Consider the following 19,150-nt stretch of genomic DNA (forward strand, 5'->3'; position numbering starts at 1 on the left):
CAGCGTCGTTAAATAACTAACTAAAAAAAACTTCCGATATCTAACCAGAGTTCACGGAGTTTTAAACCGGAAACCTAACACAGAGCTCTCGGAATGGCTTTCATTTTCTAATAGTAGAATAAAAATAGAAAAGGCAGTCTGTCAATAATGGAGTAGTCTAGTTTACACTAGCACCATTCCAAATTCTTTACAGGGTCGAAGATCCCAGGCACAGAAACACACTTGTCCTGCCTGCCTGTACTTGGTGCCGATGCAGAGTATTTGGGTGTTGAGTCATAGAGAGGAAACCATGGAACGGATGTTCATAAAAATAAACACTCAATTCTAACTGTAACAAGATGAAAGACAAATGAAAATATTTGCGAAAACAGCGGACAGAAAATGTGAATTAGAAGAAAGATGGACTTGGAAGGTGGGGGACTCGCGCTTAATTAAGCGATCCTGGCGCTCCAGACCGACATTATTTGTGAACCGCCACCCTCGCCGTTGTTGGCGAGTGGAATTTAAAAATGGAACACCTCTTTAATACAAGTCTGTCTGCAACTTCATTACGTCACTCCGCTACTGGGGCGAAGCATTGTTTGTGTGTATGTGTGTGTGAATTCACTCCTGGCCAGCCCACAAGAGAGCATTTCACAAGTCAATATTTGCTCTATTTCTGCTTTGAAGCTTACTACCACGTTTATCACTTGACACGTATAACTCATTAGGGGAACCCCTGACGGTATTCGTACGTCGTCCAATTGTGTTGACAGTCCCGTAAGAAATGTGTTTCTCAAACGTCAGTCAGAGCCCTAACAGTTTCGAGCTGAAAGAGGGCCAGAGTTCGATCCCAAGCAGCTTCTATAAATTTGCGCTGGAAAATGGGAAGGAATGGAATGGAATTTTCGGGAGGAGGGCACTGTGACCGATCCTGCGACATTTTAAGATTTATTGCACTAACCTTCAAGCTAGGCTGACTACACTATACACTATACGCTGCGTACTTAGATTTCGAGCAAGCCACCCCACTCGTCCCTAGGTCAGCCCTCTCCGTGCGTCTGTAGCCGGCGTGGGGGAATGCTGTGGAATGCTGACGGAATGGAGAAATGGTGACGGAATGATGTAAATGCTTAATATTGTGACTTTTATTTCACACAACAATGTAACTTTTATTCACAACAATAATGACTTTCTATAAATGAATTTAAACACTCCCGTCAACAATGGGTATTTCACTCCACACAGCAACACAGTATTCGTTATTGCACTCACAGACGAAAATGGCAATTCACTTGGATTATTGAGAGCAACAATGTACTGCTAATCTCAACTAATGTTCACAAAGCACTATTTACAAAACAAAACTGTCAGTTCTCAGTTCACAGTTCGTTGCCTTAGCTAGTTCTTCTAGCTCATTCACTCAAGTTCACAGTATATCGAACCCAAGACTTCCAGAGACAGTCCACTGCACTGGAACTCAAGACTTCCGGATACACCGCACTCGCCTGTTCGCTGTCACAGTTGCGGTCCTCCTCAAGTCGAACCCAGGTCTCGAAGGCTGGCTTCCTTGACGTTCACTGCTGCTTCACAAGACTGACTCGCTGTTCTAAACTGAACTGGCCCTCTTCGAAGGCTGCTCGCTTTTTATTAGTTAAACCACACTTCGCGAACCTTCGACCCTGGAAGTTTCTGTTTCTGGACGATTCTCGGTCCCCCCATCACTCAGACTCCAGACTTCCTTTACGTCCGTCGCAGTCGGTTTTCTCCCCCTCTCCCTTCGCCACGTGCCGTGCCGCCTCCTGGCGCCCCCTCCCTTCTGCCGGACGCGCACGAAGCTCCCCGAAGCGGCCAGGCACGACGAGAATATTCGGCCTGCCGCCAGTGGAATGGGAGAACCCCGAGAAAAACCTAATTGCGACCTTGTCCGCCACAAGTGTCACTATGGATTTTTCTACAGTAATCTCACTAGAGGTTTTGATTTATCTAGAGAAAATCAAAACTCGAGTGGGATTGAATTGACTATTACACGATTAGAAGAAAGTATATAAACACTAGAAGAAATAAAGTATTCTAATACAATAAAATATTAATTGACATACTAAAATATTAAACTGTCTTGGAAACATCTCGTCGTTGCAAATATTCCACTAGAGGCAGTTCCATTGATGAGCTGTTCTCTTGTTACCAGTTGTGCCAACTATAGAAACTTCATTAAACTCTATGGAAATAATAATAATAGTAATAATAATAATAATAATAATAATAATAATAATAATAATAATAATAATAATAATAGTAAACTGCCCCCCATTGAGGGTAGCCCTTACGGACTCAGTATATCCTCAAAAAAAATACTATACATATGTAAACATAGATATTAAATTTTAAAGAAGGGAAACAAAGAAAAGGGCGTGAAAAATTACAATTGCTATTAATGTGGCACAATATGATTAATTAGGATTTGGCAGGATTTGTTTAACACAATTATCACAATATCATCCCTCAGAGATGTTGGCAGAGCAAATTGCCGTCGAAATTCTTCGAAAAAAGCTGGTATAGCCCCTCGAGCACCTATGAGCAAGCCGAATACCTCAACGTGAATTAAGGCATATTTCAGCTTGAAATAGTTGACAGTAGGCTCATAGATCGACTTCTTCTCAAGGTGGACCTCGGCTGACTGATGACATTCTACTTCAAAACGTATCGTGGGGTCCACAATGATGCCCTGTTTAGTGTCAGCATTGTACGCTAAAATATCTACTCGTCTCGTTGACCCATTTTCAGCTAGACAGGAGATTTCTTCTTCTACTATCCAGCCCTTATTTCTTAATACGGCAGCAATTTTGGATCTTACAAGATGATGTCTAGAGTTCCTCAAGAGCAACCCTGTTCACAGAATCCCAAGACGTGTGCTAAAGTTTCAAGTTTCAAGTTTACTAGTCAAGAACGCTTTGTTGATTCAGTTTCATGTTTATTAAAACAGTTGCATTTCACTTCAATTATTAATATATCGTCGCTTTTCCGGAATACTGTCGCAATGCAGAGAACCCGTTTTGCACAGGAGAGCGTGTTTTAATTTTCCCACAACTTCATTTACTTCCCATTAATAGTGATGCATCTGCCACCTAGCGGCAATTGGTATAACTTCGGAGATGCAGCACTAGTCCACATAAAAAATGATATTTTGGACCAATTCACATGAAAATTTCAATTTTCGCCTTTTTTTTTTTTTTAGTTACAACAGTATTCCGGAAAAACGACGATATATTAAACAATCTCTGATATGTGACTATCCATAATCTCACACAGCAGAAGCTAATAACGTTAACGATGAAAAGAAGTCTATTTACAATCCATGCATTCCTCACTTCAGTGAGAGATACAAAATGAATATTAATACATGGGAAGTGAAAGGACTTCTTTTTGGCGCTAGGGGAACTTCATTTGAGTTAACCAAAACCATTCTGTTTTCTCTTAAATTTTGTAATAAGAACATTAACAAAATTCGTCTAATGATATTGAGAGGTTTATTACCCATTTTACACAATCACTTGTATAACACTACGTAATATTATTTACTTCATTTCATTATTCTTCATTGTACTTTCATCTCATGTTTCTCCGAAATCAAATTGTATTTTATTTTTAAATTTATCATTGTTCTCTATTCTCTCCGCAAATCATATTGTATTTTATATTTAAGTTAACCTCTGCTTTGTATTCTGGATCCTAGTCGTCAGCCGTAGATGTCGGTCAGATGTCCCAAATTGTGGAATTAGTAGCATAACCTAAATAATATAGACAAGATAAATGATAGAAAAGGTTTAATTAAGGATGATGAAATAAAGATGAATCATTTTAAAAGCTATATTATTAAAAGTACAATGTTGGTAACCAAAGGAAAAAATGCTAGGGAGGTGATAAAAACAGATGCTAGGGAGATAATAAGTATTTTAGGTTAAGCAGCCATGATTAGTTGAAACACGTCTTTCCGTACCGTTTTATTGGTCAAAAGTAGTATGATGTAGTAAAAGTGTAATAGACACTGAGAAATCCCGGGCCTAATCGGCAATCGAACTCGAACCGCCTGCGTGACAGGCTGAAGTTCTGACCACTCAGCCACCGCAGAGGGTTGTCCTGGGCAAAGTCTGTGGCGTATTGAAAGTAATGACAAAGATGAGATGCAGAATTGATAAAATTGTGTCAGAGGAAACAGTCATGCTGCAAGAAGACTTCTTTTCGCAATGTGTTTCATTTCAATAAAATTTATTCCTGCATTTCAGGTAGGAAAATGACGGGTTACAAAATAAACATAAAAATATCGAAGAAAATAGCTTGGACAGTTACGCGCAAAGTGCGGACCAGATGTAACATATTAATTTTAGGCATGAAGCCCAAACTCCAACCGGTTGTGAGATGTTATGTATTTCAGATCTTGCTGGAGAGAACTGCGTTTGTGGCACAAAGGGTTCGGTCCCCGGCCAGGTCGTGATGTAATTTGAGGTGGACAAAGGCAGACAGTAGCCTACAGAGGACTGTCCCTCGGGGTACTCCCATTTTCCTCTATCATGAATCGAGATGCTAGGGAAAGTGGGTGTTGAGGTATGAAAGATTTAGAATAGTAATAAGTATAGAGCGCAGATGAGGTGTGTATTGAGAGAATACAAGTTTACTATACTAAGTGCTTTAAAGACGTTAGAAGCGTGAGTGGAGTTGCACCTCTTAAGTACGTCACTTTACGCTCACAGCTCAGTGATGTGATATCGTAGCATTTATTTACCATTCTTCGGCAGTTCTTTGGTTACTCCCGTCCTTCTACACTTCCTGGCACATTTCTTAACTTCCTCTCTTAGTTCTTCGCATTTATCTACACGTATTCCCTTCTTTATTCGTGCTAAATAAAACATTATTCTTTACTTCATACCGTAATTCTTCCTATCCTTTCGTACATCTTTACTTAATTTTGTAGTATTCATTTTCTTCATACCAAAACATCGGTAAGTTATGCCGAAAGCAAATAACTCTCGGCATTTGAAGCTGCAGTTATATTTTGTTGAGTTCGGACCTCAACACTTATCTACGGATAATTTTTATCAAGAGGAGAATACTTTTATTATACCTGTAAGTCTAGTTTCCTTAATTTTATGTTATTTTTTGTGCCATAATTTTAAGAATGTATATTATATACTGAGTTGAGAAACAGACTAATATAATGATCTGTCAGTAACATATTTTAAGTACGTCCCTGCCTTATCATATTGTATTGCAGAAAGAAGTTTTTCGCAGTATAAACGCTGCCTAACTGAATATCGTAAGAGATTCACCTCTGAATCTCTATATATTATTGTTCATTGCAACACGTGCAACCATGAAGAGGGAAAGTAGTGCACTTTTTCTATAATGTGGTTAACTGTATAAATTCTTTGTAAGTATGTGTGTTATAATGATGTAACACACTAAATTGGACATATTCTGAATAAACGTAGTAATGTAAAATGTAAATAGGTGGTTTATTATTTTAAGGTGCATTCACGGAACACTAGAGATACGTAGTTCAAACGACTGTATCGCCAGGCTTTGTTGTGGTTGTGACTGTATAAAGACAGAATACTGCACTGTCTTAAGTGCTGCTCATGGTCATATCCATGGATGGGCAACTCGTGCTCACGGAGTGCTAAAAACCTTGACGTAAAGAAAGACAGACGGAGTCAGCCCCAGCAGTTACAATTTGTTTGTATTTATGCACAAAAGCAGTTCACTGCCACCATGGGCTGTGGCGGCTCATGCAGGTGGTCGTGACGTCTAATCTATGATTTGTGTATCAGAATGACGCATGGTGCAATAATTATAGTAGTTCTATACAAACTGTAACTAAGCACACCTACTAAAATTCTATTGTTGCCATGCTTTCTTAACTAGAATAAGTTATGATATTATGTAGTACTGAAAGCATAAATTGAACACATCTTTACTAGCTACAACAAAGACACCGGTAACTGCAGCACTTATTTCTTATTACACTATTTGATAATATTTGCCTTATTTGAAACGTAGAACGTGTTTATATGTTATAGAATCTGCCTCTATTTCCAGAATATATTATCCTATATTCCTAAACAATCACATTCAAGGAAGTAATTGTTTTACATGTCACGGAAAACGAAATAAACTTGCTCCTCAGATCTTTCTGTACGTTTAGAGTTTTGACACTTCTTTCTTGCATTGAAATCTGGTTCAAATTTGGAAGTATTATGTGGAAGCATATATGGTTACTAGACAGGAGGCAAATAAGCGTAGATTTGGAAATTCTCACTTAGACAGCATAGCGAGTAGTTAGAATCCTGGTTTCACCGTAACTATAAATGGCGTGGGTAGATTTATCAATTCAAGCTCCAAACCTTCAGGAGGTTCTATCGGCTGCAAGGCAAAAGGATTGCAGAAACACTCCATTCCTTGCCCATTGTCACTGTCTGTCAAAACCTACCAGTGAATTCTGTAATAACGTATTGAAAGAGAACCCTATATTTGATAGAAAATTTGCCTTATCACTCTTCACGACAGTTTCTAGTGAAGGAAAGTGGGAAAGTTGTTTATGTTCCGCTTGATATGTCTCATTTTAAATAAGCTATATCTACAAATAATCTTATCTGGTCGATCATATGTCGCGCGATTCTGTAACTCTCACGCATAACGTGCTGACATGTCATAACGGCCTCGCCTTGTTGATATTCCATTTTTCTCTTTAGTTCTTCTAAAACACTCTCTCTTGCAGATCCATACAGTATTACTTTACCAAAACTTTCGGCATGTTTATGTGTAAAATATCCTGATATTAAAATGCTATGCGTAAAAAAGTGTAGTAGAAAATAATATAAGATACATAGCTATACCTTCCTTTTTAACAATAAAAGTTATTTTTTCTCAGCGTGAATAAAAGAGAAACGATCTGATCGGATTTTACTGTGTTTCACTCATAACGAGCCTCCGCTTACTGCAGACTCGAGCGAACTTAAGTCTTGCAAGAACCGCGGCGTACAGATACTAGAGCTAGGACAGAGTTCGTTCCACCTGACTGAGGTTGTGTTCACAGTTTGAGAGCACGAGTTGCCCCCCCCCCCATGGTCATACCTGTAGTCGATGTTGCAATTTATTAGCCTTGCGGTTTACAAAACCAAAATGCGCTCTCTAGTAATAAGAGGGAATTGAAAAGATCACTTTCTTTAAGTGGATTTCAAGACAACAATTCTAGTGACGGTTTACATGATCGAATTTTCTTATGTTACAAACGAAACGAACGCAGATATTGTGAACACGCTGTAATCTGTGGACATTATCATTATTTAAGTTCGTGAATAGAGAATCTCATTAATCTAAATGGTGCATCACTAATGTTTGAATAAGATTCTTTTTGAGGCTAGAGGTAAGACGTCGGACAAGTGTTTGAGGGAATGAATTATAGAAAAAGTCTTTCAATTGAAAACGCTTTTACAAGTAGACAGAAAGTGTAAATCTAAAATCGTTTAGCATTCCTACTTTTACAGAGAACGTATTTTGCTATTTATTAGTGCACACGTAGCAGATTTTAAGACTATAATCTTCCTTGCCTTACCCGTGGCCATTTCCCGTTTTAACAGTACACCTGATGAGCATTATTGAATTTCTCTAGTAGTACGAGAAAACTGTCCTTATTCATAATACATTTAATTTGGACTCTTCGGAATTTAATACCGCTTCTCCAGGTTGGAAAATCCAAGCAAAATAAATATATGTCTTTAAGAAAAATAGCCGCGGACCCGATCATGGGATGTGGGCCACATGTGACACGTGTCCGGCCTTTTTACACTCAATAAATTACATCGGAGAGATGCGAGAGACGCAAATACAGTACATTGGGTTGGGTATACTTGTGGACATAACAATCCCTTCCGCGGATGAGTGCTCTTAAGAAAAGACCGAGATCAGCAGCTGACCCCCCTCCTTGTTATCAACTCGGACCGTGGCAATAGATCGATAGATCGAGTCAGCATTTCTGCTGACGAAGTGTCCTGTTTTATGGCACGCGTCCTGATAAACAAACCTTGTCTAGGCTGCTGTACTTTATTAACGTCATTACGCTTCACATTGATAACTACAGGCTGTACAGTCTGACGTCCATCTTGACAGGATTAGTCACGTATAATTAGATAGTTGCATTATTAGATATAAGTGTTGCTATCATAGTATTCAACTACGTAGAGCTATGAAAGTTTAAATATTCAATTAAAGAATACATAGCGTCTTTCTTCCTTTCATTCCTTTCATTATCATATGTTTTCCTTTATTTCTATGCTTCTTTTGCTCTTCCTTTTCGTTCCTAACTTCGTTTCTGTTCTTTCGCCTTTCCTTCATTAATCTAATTTCTTCCGTTTTCTTCTATTTTATTTTCTTCTTTTCTTTTCCTGTTTCTTTTGTACCATGTTTCTTTTTTTCTTTCTTTTGCGCCTTCTTTCTACTACTGTTTCTTTTATTCCTTTCGTTTCCCGTTTCTTTTCTTCCTTATGTCACCTTCTCTTTGTGTTGATTGTTCTACCGTATTTTGTTTCTTTTGATCCTTATTTCTTTTTTCGCTTTTTCTCTTCCTTACGTCTTCTCCTAATTTTATTCATTCCTTCCCCTTCTGTTTCTTTTATTCCTTTCCTTTTTCTGTTCCTTTTCTCCCTTATTCCTTCGGTTTCTTTTGATCGTTCTACCTTCTGTTTTTTCGATCATTATATTTTTTATGTTTCTTTTGTTCCTTATTTCTTCTTCCGTTTTTTGTTCCTTATTTCATCTTGTTTCTTTTGTTCCTTATTTCTTCTTCTGTTTCTTGTATTCTTTATTTCTTCTTCTGTTCTTTTTGTTCCCCATTAATTCTTTTTCTTTTGTTCCTTGTTTCTTCTTCTGCTTCTTTTATTCTTTATTTCTTCTTCTGTTTCTTTTGTTTTTCATTTCCTCTTCTATTCATTTAGTTCCTTATTTCGTCTTCTGCCTCTTTTGTTCCCTATTTCTTCTTTTGTTTCTTATTTCCTCTGTTCCTTCTGTCTTCGTCTGTTTCTTTTGTTCCTTTTTTGTTCTTGTCTTTTTGTTCCCGTCTTTTTTGTTCCTTATTTTTTGTTGTTTCTTTTGTTTCTTACTTTCCTTCTGTTTCTTTTGTTCCTTATTTCTTCTTCCGTTTTTTGTTGCTTATTTCTTCTTCTGTTTCTTTTGTTCCTTATTTCTTTTTCTGTTTCTTGTGTTCTTTATTTTTTCTTATGTTCCTTTTGTTCTTAATTTCTTCTTCTGTTTCTTTTATTCCTTATTTCTTCTTCTGCTCCTTTTGTTCTTAATTTCTTCTTCTGTTTCTTTTATTCCTTATTTCTTCTTCTGCTTCTTTTGTTCCTTATTTCTTCTTCTGTTTCTTTTGTTCCTTATTTCTTCTTCTGTTTCTTTTGTTCTTTATTTTCTCTTCTATTTCTTTTGTTCCTGATTTCGTCTTGGCTCTTTTGTTCCCTAGTTCTTCTTCTGCTTCTTTCGTTCCTTATTTCTTCTTCTGCTTATTTTTATTTCTTCTTCTTCTATTTCTTTTATTCCTTATTTCTTCTTCTGTTTCTTTTGTTCTTTATTTCCTCTTCTATTCCTTTTGTTCCTTATTTCGTCTTATGTCTCTTTTGTTCCCTAGTTCTTCTTCTACTTCTTTTTTTCTTATTTCCTCTGTTCTTCTGTCTTCGTCTGTTTCTTTTGTTCCTTTTTTCTTCTCACCTTTTTGTTCCTTATTTTTTGTTGTTTCTTTTGTTCCTTATTTCTTCTTCTATTTCTTTTGTTCCGTATTTCTTCTTCTGGGTCATCCCATCGTTCCGGACATGACGCTGGGACTACATTTTTTTTTTTTTTTTTTACGTTTATTTCTGTGATATTTTTTTCGGGGGAAAAACGTGGCAATATGTTCTTGAATCTGTCCTCTTTCGATTGAGACAAAAAAAAATAGTTTTTATGATGAGATGGAGTAAACTTTCGTTCTGGACAGGACGCATTTTATACATGCATATGTTCCCTTTTTGAAAAACCCTAAATCTTCTCGAGATTTTAAAGATTTTTCAAATGAAAAAAAATAAGGGTCGTTACTCATTCTACAAGTTTTATTTTAATGTTTTTCGGAACTTTATACCAAGAAAACGTCGCCAGAAAATAAAGGAAGTGCGTTACGGACATGACGGGAGAAATTAGTTCTGGACATGAAGTCCGAAAATGCCCTTACAGAAGTTATATAATTGTGTATTATTTCTTAATGCGAAAGGAAACGGGAGATATATAGTAATTATAAGTATTTGCTTTTGTGAAAGACTCAGAATAAACACAAATAACCCCATAAAAACTACTTTTCAAGGATGGAATTGAATGCCACGACGACGCACGGTGTGTTTCTTTGTGAGCACCGCGGGCTACTCATTACATTTGTTTCATCTTTCAGTGTCTGTTGCGTTAGGGAAGTGTGACAGTAGCTGTAGGATAACCTGTAATGGTTTAATATATATCTCTCTTGAGCTACAATGTATCCCTAATGACAGACTTGTTGACAGTAATGACAGAGACGTTGCTAATAAAACACGAGGAGCTGATAATACTAGGAAGATTTTAAGGTGGGGCATGGTCTGTAGCACATTTAATTAATTGTACTGTATAGAACATCATGCTTATGTCGTTTTCCTTTTTGTTGCAGACATCATGGAACTGGTTGCACAGTGATGGACCGAAGTCACGTGATCAGGGTGAGTAACACCATTCACGTCACGATTTTCTCCGTATTGGGAAGGTGAAACAAGCTTTCGTGAAGAATGTAAGCAGTTGTTATAATAGAATAGTCGTAGTTGTTACAACTAACAAGGAAAGGATGCGATCTCGAAGAACGCGATATTTTGATGTGATCTTTAAAGAGTAATAACTAGCTAGGATGACCATAATGTTTGGGGCCAAAAACGGCACATGGTCACTGTTCTAATTAAAATCCAAGTATTTCCCCTAGTTGGTTTTCACCCTTTCCTTTTGACAATATGCTTATAAAAATTATAATGTCTTAATGTTATAAATATAGGGTATATGGATGAAAGACATCCAAAGTTTAGAAAAAGATACTTACTGTAGTACTCAGTTTTTTTCCTAACCGAATGTTTTTCCGTGTTGGAGATTCACATCCACATAGCATTCTAGGACGATGCTGAACAGTCATTATCATCATCATCATCTTCTTCTTCTTCTTCTTCTTCTTCTTCTTCTATTGCCCTGACCGTTTAACGATAGTTGCTGGTCATATTAGCTGTCATGTTAGCGATCATAGCTTTATTCACAGAAACCTACATAGTGAATTATCCAAACCATTTTCCAAGATTCTTTAACCCCCTTATACTCATTTCTGTAGTCCCGTAATAAATTCTTTAAAATGGGGCAAAAAAAGCTACGTTTTCCCCAAAACTTGCATTTTTTTAATTTAAAATTTATTTTGTTGTGGACACCGTCTAAAATAAATATTGACATATTTAATACGATTCTTTTAATAGTGTTGTAAATACACTTCCTTCCTCTTTTTCTTCTCATTACGCTGTCCCCTTCCGAAGTTTGGTCATCATATGGACTGTAATATTTTTTTGAAATTCTAATTAGAAAGATTTATAAAGATAGTTGGCCAAACCGATCATGTAAATTACACCACCATGATATGGTGCTTTTACCAATGTTCTGTTTATATATGCCTTATAAAAAATAGTTACAAATCTCGGATTATATCTCTGCCGGTCAGTGGCCGTTAAATTTAAACTGGCTTATCTTACAACGAGGGCGTCAGCATGTTGAAAAGCATTACAACTTTCCTCTCATCCCCTCACTTCCCCACTGCAAATGTGACGTTGCACAGAGGCAGAGATAAAATCCGAGATCTGTACATCAGTTTATAAATTATTTGCTGTTACGTATAACATGACCAATTTATTGAAGTTTTCGTCTCTTGATTATAAAAATAACGTTACGGGGAATTCCTGTTTTGTACAACACCTCATGGTTAGTAACTCTGTCCATATTTGTAAGATACGCAACATACGTCGGTAAACGTACATCTCAAGACTTTTATAGTTTCCTGTTTTAGTGGCAATCCTTCAAGCTCTTATAATAATACAGGAAAGAGAGTTAAAACATTTTTCTTTTTATGAATGCTACTGTAGCTGGTTTATTCATGGACAATATTTCTTTCGATGGTTGGCTTGAGCCAGATCCCCTAGATATTTATAATTTTGGACTTGTTCTACTTGAATGTTATGGGTGTCAGTGAAGCATGAACGGATAACTTTCATTACAACCAATAGTTTCGTCTTCTTCATATGTAGTTTATTGATGGTGGTGGTGGTAGCTAGGGACAGGTAAGGGATGACCCTTCACCATGGCGGCTCAACAGAATTATGGTATGAATGAGAATGAGGTGTACCAGCCCACCGCCCGCATGAGACCCCTCACCCGCTCATCAAATGGGCCCCCTACATCTCCACCTTAAAAGTGACCAAGCACCACAGGATCCATTCCGACATCCCTTCTAAGGTATCGAAGCGCCCATGGAAGTGATCTTGAATCCTGGCAGAGATATTGCGGAAGGCTCAGAACCCAAAGACTGTTTCGGAGAGGATGTCCCTCCTGCGTCATGACCTGAATATGCCGATGGAATGAGATAATGAAGATGAATGATATGATATGAAATCTAAATTCTTTTTCTACAGGAAAGAGGAAGAGAAATGGACTGTGGCAATGAAAATTCCAACCTGGAATTTGCCTAAGTAACTGTGGAAAACCACAGTCCGGGGATTTGAACTTTGAACCTCCCGAATGCGAGTCCCGTGCAGAACGCATGAGCCACCTCGCTCGGTCTATTGATATGATAAGCCTGAACTTCCCGCTCACATAACTACATTGATTGATCATGTTTCGTAAGTCCTTCAAGTTATCTGCCATTACCATTGTATCGTCTGTGTACCGGATGTCGTTAATCACATTCCCGTTTATCAATAGATATATCCCTTTAGTGACTAAAGTTTAGTCACTTGTTCAAAGGCTTCCCATAAGATACTTCCCGAATAGGTGCTGAAAAGACGAGGCGACAAAATACCGCCTTGCCTGACACTATAGCCAGACAATAAAAGTTTCAAAGTGCACAGAAATCAAATGCTCCTATCAGTTCGGTCAGGCTGGAGTGGGGGAAGTGATTTGACTTTAGTGTATGGGATAGTGCGGATCTGCTTCTGTGAAGTACAGCTTACTGAAGATAGAATAATGTGACAGTGTACTATTCCTACTACGTTTCAGGACAATCTTAAGAGTAAAATGGCTTACCTCTTTGTCACGTCTCTCGTTATTAGTAGAGAACGAAGTTTAGACACCAAAATATTACCTAGAGGCGGCTACAGGTTTAAGGAACACTGGCTATAGGATGACGTCAGTTGTTTACTATACTGATGTACCTTCAGGTTCGTATACAAAATAAAGGACGTCGCGTGAAGTGAGCTCTGTTCATTCGAAGTTTAATGGGTGCAGATTTTGTATTGTTTACTGCATTATAATAGATTGTTTCGATACAGCACACCTATTTTCTGTTTAAAAAGTAAACCTTTGGCTGGAATTCAGTTGTGATCTGGCAAACGTACTGTGAAAATGTATTAAAATTCCGCCAATGAAGTCTGAAACTTTTACTTGTGCTTGTAAAAGACTTCAGAGATGATAAAAACATTGTGACTCTAAAAGACACATCGAATATCTGGAATTGTTTAGTGATTTGATTTCGAGTCGGTTCACTTTTTATTATGACTTGTGTCTGATGCTGATTTGTGCGAATATTTCTTGAGAATCCAAATTTTAAACACTTCATTGAAAAGTATATGTCTAGAAAATTGCAAACTCCAACAACAACCATGCGTACACAATACTTACCTCCGTGTTATGAAATAGCTTTAAATTCTATACGATAGCTGTTGGTAACAATAAAAGTGTTAAACAAAAACTGAAGAGTGTTTTTGAAAAGATTCTGCTTATTATAAACTCTGTGAAGTGCAATATGAACTAAATGAACAGGCAGAAGATTATAATAAATAAAAACTATTTCAAATTCGCACCAATAACATCTGTGATCTCGAAAGAACATTTTCTTGTTTGAGTGACAATCGAAACAAATTTATATTTGACAATTTACGAATGTAAGGTACACAGTTGTACATTGCAACAAAATTAGTGACACTTAAAGTACACCATTATTATTTAGAATGTATCACCACAAAGAAGAGAATGAAGTAAGTCGCTTTCATAAATGTGTGTTACAGGCCTACCCTATTTCTTTTAGTCACCTCATTATATCGAGCAATATTTTTATTCAAGCACACTAGTGCTCTATAGAAGTCCCTGTACTATCAAAGTAAACAACACGACTTGTATAATACACGACGTAGTTAACTTCATAGATTCGGTGTCTGAAATTTCATCCGTAGTTATCAGTTAGTGGATGTGGAAGGCTTCCAGGTTATAAGGTCCATAACAAAATGTCCACAAGTACAAAAGGTCCACAAAAAAATTTCCACAAACTAAATAGTCCAACGTTTCAAGTCCTACATACAATTTGTCCATGGTGTGAAAAAGCCCGACATCTATGTAGTCCACCTTATTATAAAGTCTATCATACGAAAAGGTCCATCATATGAAAGGTCCATACAAAAAGGTCCAACATACAAAGTTGTTCAACAGAGATGAGTTACTAACTAACCTCCCAGCTCTGTTGTCAGACAGGACCTTGCTGGAGTTTATAACGAAGAAATTATCGTAAATCTTCCACAAAGAAATGCAGTAATCAGAATGGTTTCTTATCAGCAGAAGCTAAATCGTCCTCCACTTCCTCAATCAATAAGAGAAATTGACATTGTTGAACCCTACAACAAAACATTGAGGGGACAAAATTTTATGTTCTTTGATTCAGGTGTTAATGATGGACGAGTGTTAATGTTTGCCACCGATGGAAATTTAGAACTTTTGGCTGCCAGTGACACGATTTTCAGTGATGTACGTTCAAGACTGTACCAAATCAATTCCTTCAGCTTTTCACAGTGCATGGGATTCTTGGAAGTTTTGCAGTTTGTAGTTTTAGTATATTACCTAATTGCAATTAACACTGAAAATACTTACCGCACTATATATAATGAGATAATTTTTAACAGTAGATATAGCTTTTTTATTACATGTAATATGTATAACATAGGCTAATTGAAATGACAACAAATTTCTCGGCACTTTCCTTACAATTTTCCTTGTCGGACATTTTAGGGAAATGGACGAATTTATTTGTGGACATTTTTGAACGTAGGGCATTTTTAAGAAGAGGACTTGCTGACATTGGACTTTTCAGGTAAGGACATTTTTATGGCATGGACGAATTTTCTATGTGGACATTTGTAAACGTTGGACATTTTCGTAGAAAGGACCTATTGCAAAGTGGACCATATCTCACTTAACCTGTGGAAGAATTACATGCGCTATGTTTCATCTGTTGCCACGTTATACTACATATTTCATCCCCTATATGAGGGATGCAAAACTGTGCTACAATTGTGGCATACGTCACAGATCGGAACATGTAACTCGTCTCTTCCCTTCAACCCTCGCATCATTGGACATGGTAAGGGGGGAAGAAGAGATATGTATTCAGTGTGCTTACCAAACGTCACAGATACGTCATTGAAGGCTGGAGGATTGTGATTTGGGGGAACAAACTCTTTCCACATGCTTCCAGCCCTCTCTTCCCCAGTTCTGCATCTCTCCTCTATAGCCCTGTAGAGTGAGCATTAGAATTAGCATTCACAAGTCTCACAGACGCTAGGTGGCCCCAATAAAGTTGTGCAGTGATACGGATGAACTTCATTTTCATTCAAATTCGTGGGTGAGTGCCTTAATTTCATATAAAAGTTACTAAACAAACCATAATTTTAAAATATATAAGCATGCATTATTTAAGCAATAAATTGGTGTAAAAGTAATAAAAGCATAATTTTGCATAATTGAAAATCAAATAAAGTATAAATCTGACTTGGCTACTCATAGGCCCGGTTTCTTCAACCTTTATTAAAATGCACCTAACATAGCGTTAATTAACTGTAAGTTAAGAGTATCAATTGCTGTTAAAAATATTGCGTTTCTTCAACTTTTACATTTCACATTTTAACATTCTGTTTGTTAACTCTCTGTTAGGACCAGAGATTCTAGAGATTAACCATAACCTATAACCAAGTATTGGCTCAATTCTGTTTTCTTAACTCTGACAATTGCGATTCTCGCTTGTTTTCGTTGTTTGATTCAGAGAGAATAGAAGTCTTCTGTATCACAGTAGTGTGGAGCGGCGAATTGGTATATGCTATTGTGAAATGGAAAACACTGGAACAAAAAAGAAATCGTGGGACTAATTTCTCTTCGTTGGAGAGAAGCCTTCTACTTGAAATTATTTCGCAGTATAGGCCTAAACCAATTAATGAGAATAAACAAACAAACGGATCTAAGTTGAAAACGAAAAGTGAGGCTTGGCAGAAAATAGCCTATACCTTTGTATGAACTTCTGTTCTGTCAAATCACAGAAACCATCCCCTCTGTTTATGTATTCATGGATATCATTTTCTAAATAATCAAGATTATATAAGTTCAGAATCTAACGCACTAGCCATATTGAATACTTCTATGCTAACAGAGTTAAATGATTTAACTGCATGAAATTGGGCAGTTAAATGGGTTTTAACAGCCTGTTAGTACTAACATTAGTTGAATAAATGCTTCAGCTATTAAGTTTACAGTTAAAATGGAATAACACACTGTTATAATTTAATAAAGGTTGAAGAAACCGGACCATGAAGTCATAACTTCATAAGTAACAATCCGCTAGTAATTTAATTCGTCTCCTGTCCGTTTCTCACCTAATAGTGACACGGAGCTGGGACGCGAGCAGTATTAATACAACACTGTAAAAATATGTTGTTGCAGGCATTTATTTTGTAGGATAAAAGAGAAGACTCATTACTTTCAAAATATTTTCACGTATTAGAAACTGACATGTTATTCAGTGAATGAAAGCACGGGTTATAACAAGGATTCGACTTGGACTTTAGTGTTAGCATCGTGAAAGGAATTCCTCACCTCAAAGGAGTCAACTGGCTTATTAGTTTGTGCATGACAGAATATGCACATTTAGTGTCACCGGGCGGGCTCCCAAATTAATATTCATGAAATTTAATTAGCCATTTGAATGCAACATTTCTACCGTGGCTGACAAGCGGAGGGTTGGGGGAGGGACTCGAATCAATGAGTTGACACGTCCCATTGTTTATTAATTTGTTTCGCGGTCCTCTGCCAGCTAGTAAAGCAATTTTAACGTCACAGGAAACAATTAGAATAGTTCAGACAATGAATTCGTCATTTGCTAGAAGAGACACTGGTCACAATCTCGACTTCTCACTCCGGACTTTAATGCTCAAATCTTGACTAGACCAAGATGATGGGGTAGATTTTCTGAGGGATCTCTCAACATTTCAAAATCCTTATAATTCAGTTTCTATTGTATAAAATTGTCATATTTAGCGTCGCTGAATGTGGTGATATCGAGATGATATTTGGCGAGGCTGAGGATTTACCATGGGATTACCTGACCATTCGCCGTACAATTTCATAAAATTTCGGGAGGGGGGGGGGGGGTAAATCAACCAGATAATCATTCCATGCAGGAATTGAACTCACTCCCGAATGAGGTCTGTGTCACTAGGCAAACGCGTTATCACCTGAGCTACGCCAGTGATTAAAGTTCTTATCAACAGTGCAGTTAAAAAAACGAGACGTTACTACACCTTGTCATCTCTCCATTTCCCTACGAGACAAACTCCATGCGAACGGCGCGTATTCTCGAGGCGAGGCTGTCTCATGAAGCCAAGAAGCTTCCTTCGCACAGTGGATACCTTGCGCGGCGGCCTCACAATTGAGGGTTTTGGAGGGAAAAACCAGGCAGTTCCAATGTTTTTTTTTTTTTTTTTTTTATGCACAGAGGACAAAAAAAATACGCTCTATCGTTTGGTCGAAGAACCAAGTAGTTCCAAGAGTACATTCACAGTTATAATGCATTTTGTACCTGCCTCTTCTGTACATGCTTATTGTTTGGTGGTAAGTTTTTCTTCATTATCTCGAAAAGTACTGAATTGGAACTGCCTGGTTTTTCCCCCAAACCCCTCAATTGTGCAAGGCTGCCTCAGCTTTGAGCCAGTTCCAGTCGGTTTTTGGAAGCAATTAAAGGTTCCTCGCAGTGATTAACTCGCTCCGTGTGGACTGTTTGTTCGTAAAGATGTCATCACGCAACCCGATGTTACTGCCTCAATGGCCTTACACCAACTGGTGATTCACGCTGCTTTACGATCTTTTCTCACTACCAAAAGAACAAAACCGCGACGCTGCCGCGAGAGGCGGTCGCGCATGAAAGCCTCGCTTCGTGGATAAACGCCTTAAGGGGTTAGGTGCAGCTTAAAGGAGTAAAATTTTGGAAATATTCAACTTTTTTTCCCCTCCATTACTCTATCTTGTACAATAATGAAAATTAGTAGGTGTGAAACACTGTCCTTCTGCTATATGATAAACATATTTTTTACGATTAAAAAAAATATATATATTTTTTTTCTTTTTTCAAAATTCAAACTTCACTGTGCAGTGATGAAGCGTTTCCTCATAACTAAAAAAGTATCCGACATTCTGTGATGAAATTTTTTGTGTTTATTTATGCATGTTATATCTACAATATGATGAAAAATTACTTCTATACCTTTGATAGATTGTCTGATAAAAAATAAATTCATTTCAAAAAATGGTCAAATATCTAACACAAAATAAAAAAAGAATATTGTTTATTAAGGAATGTAGTTGAAAGAGCATGATATTGTAAACATGAGTTTCAGCAATAAAATAAAAGAGAGAGAACATGAAAAACTTAACAAGTTTAAGAGTTATGAGGGAAAAGCTTCATCACTGCACAGTGAACTTTGAATTAAAAAAAAAAAATATGTAAATATATTTCTTTTAAATCGTAAAAATATTTTCTCGTATAGCAGAAGGACAGTGTTTTACATATATCAATTTTCAT

The 19,150-nt window shown here is 37.2% G+C and overlaps 1 protein-coding gene across 8 annotated transcripts in view; it reads left to right on the forward strand.

Annotated features, from left to right (window-relative positions):
* LOC138701645 (protein O-linked-mannose beta-1,2-N-acetylglucosaminyltransferase 1-like) overlaps positions 1-19,150 on the forward strand; it is a 1,230,831-nt gene that overhangs the window by 1,133,645 nt on the left and 78,036 nt on the right. For all 8 annotated transcript variants that reach the window (XR_011332653.1, XM_069828753.1, XM_069828752.1 and 5 more), the window contains one exon: positions 10,697-10,745. The gene's annotated coding sequence lies outside the window, so the exon portion shown is untranslated. The remainder of the gene's footprint in view (positions 1-10,696; positions 10,746-19,150) is intronic.

This window comes from Periplaneta americana, chromosome 6, assembly GCF_040183065.1.
Source record: "Periplaneta americana isolate PAMFEO1 chromosome 6, P.americana_PAMFEO1_priV1, whole genome shotgun sequence".
In the NCBI taxonomy this organism is placed as follows: domain Eukaryota; kingdom Metazoa; phylum Arthropoda; class Insecta; order Blattodea; family Blattidae; genus Periplaneta; species Periplaneta americana.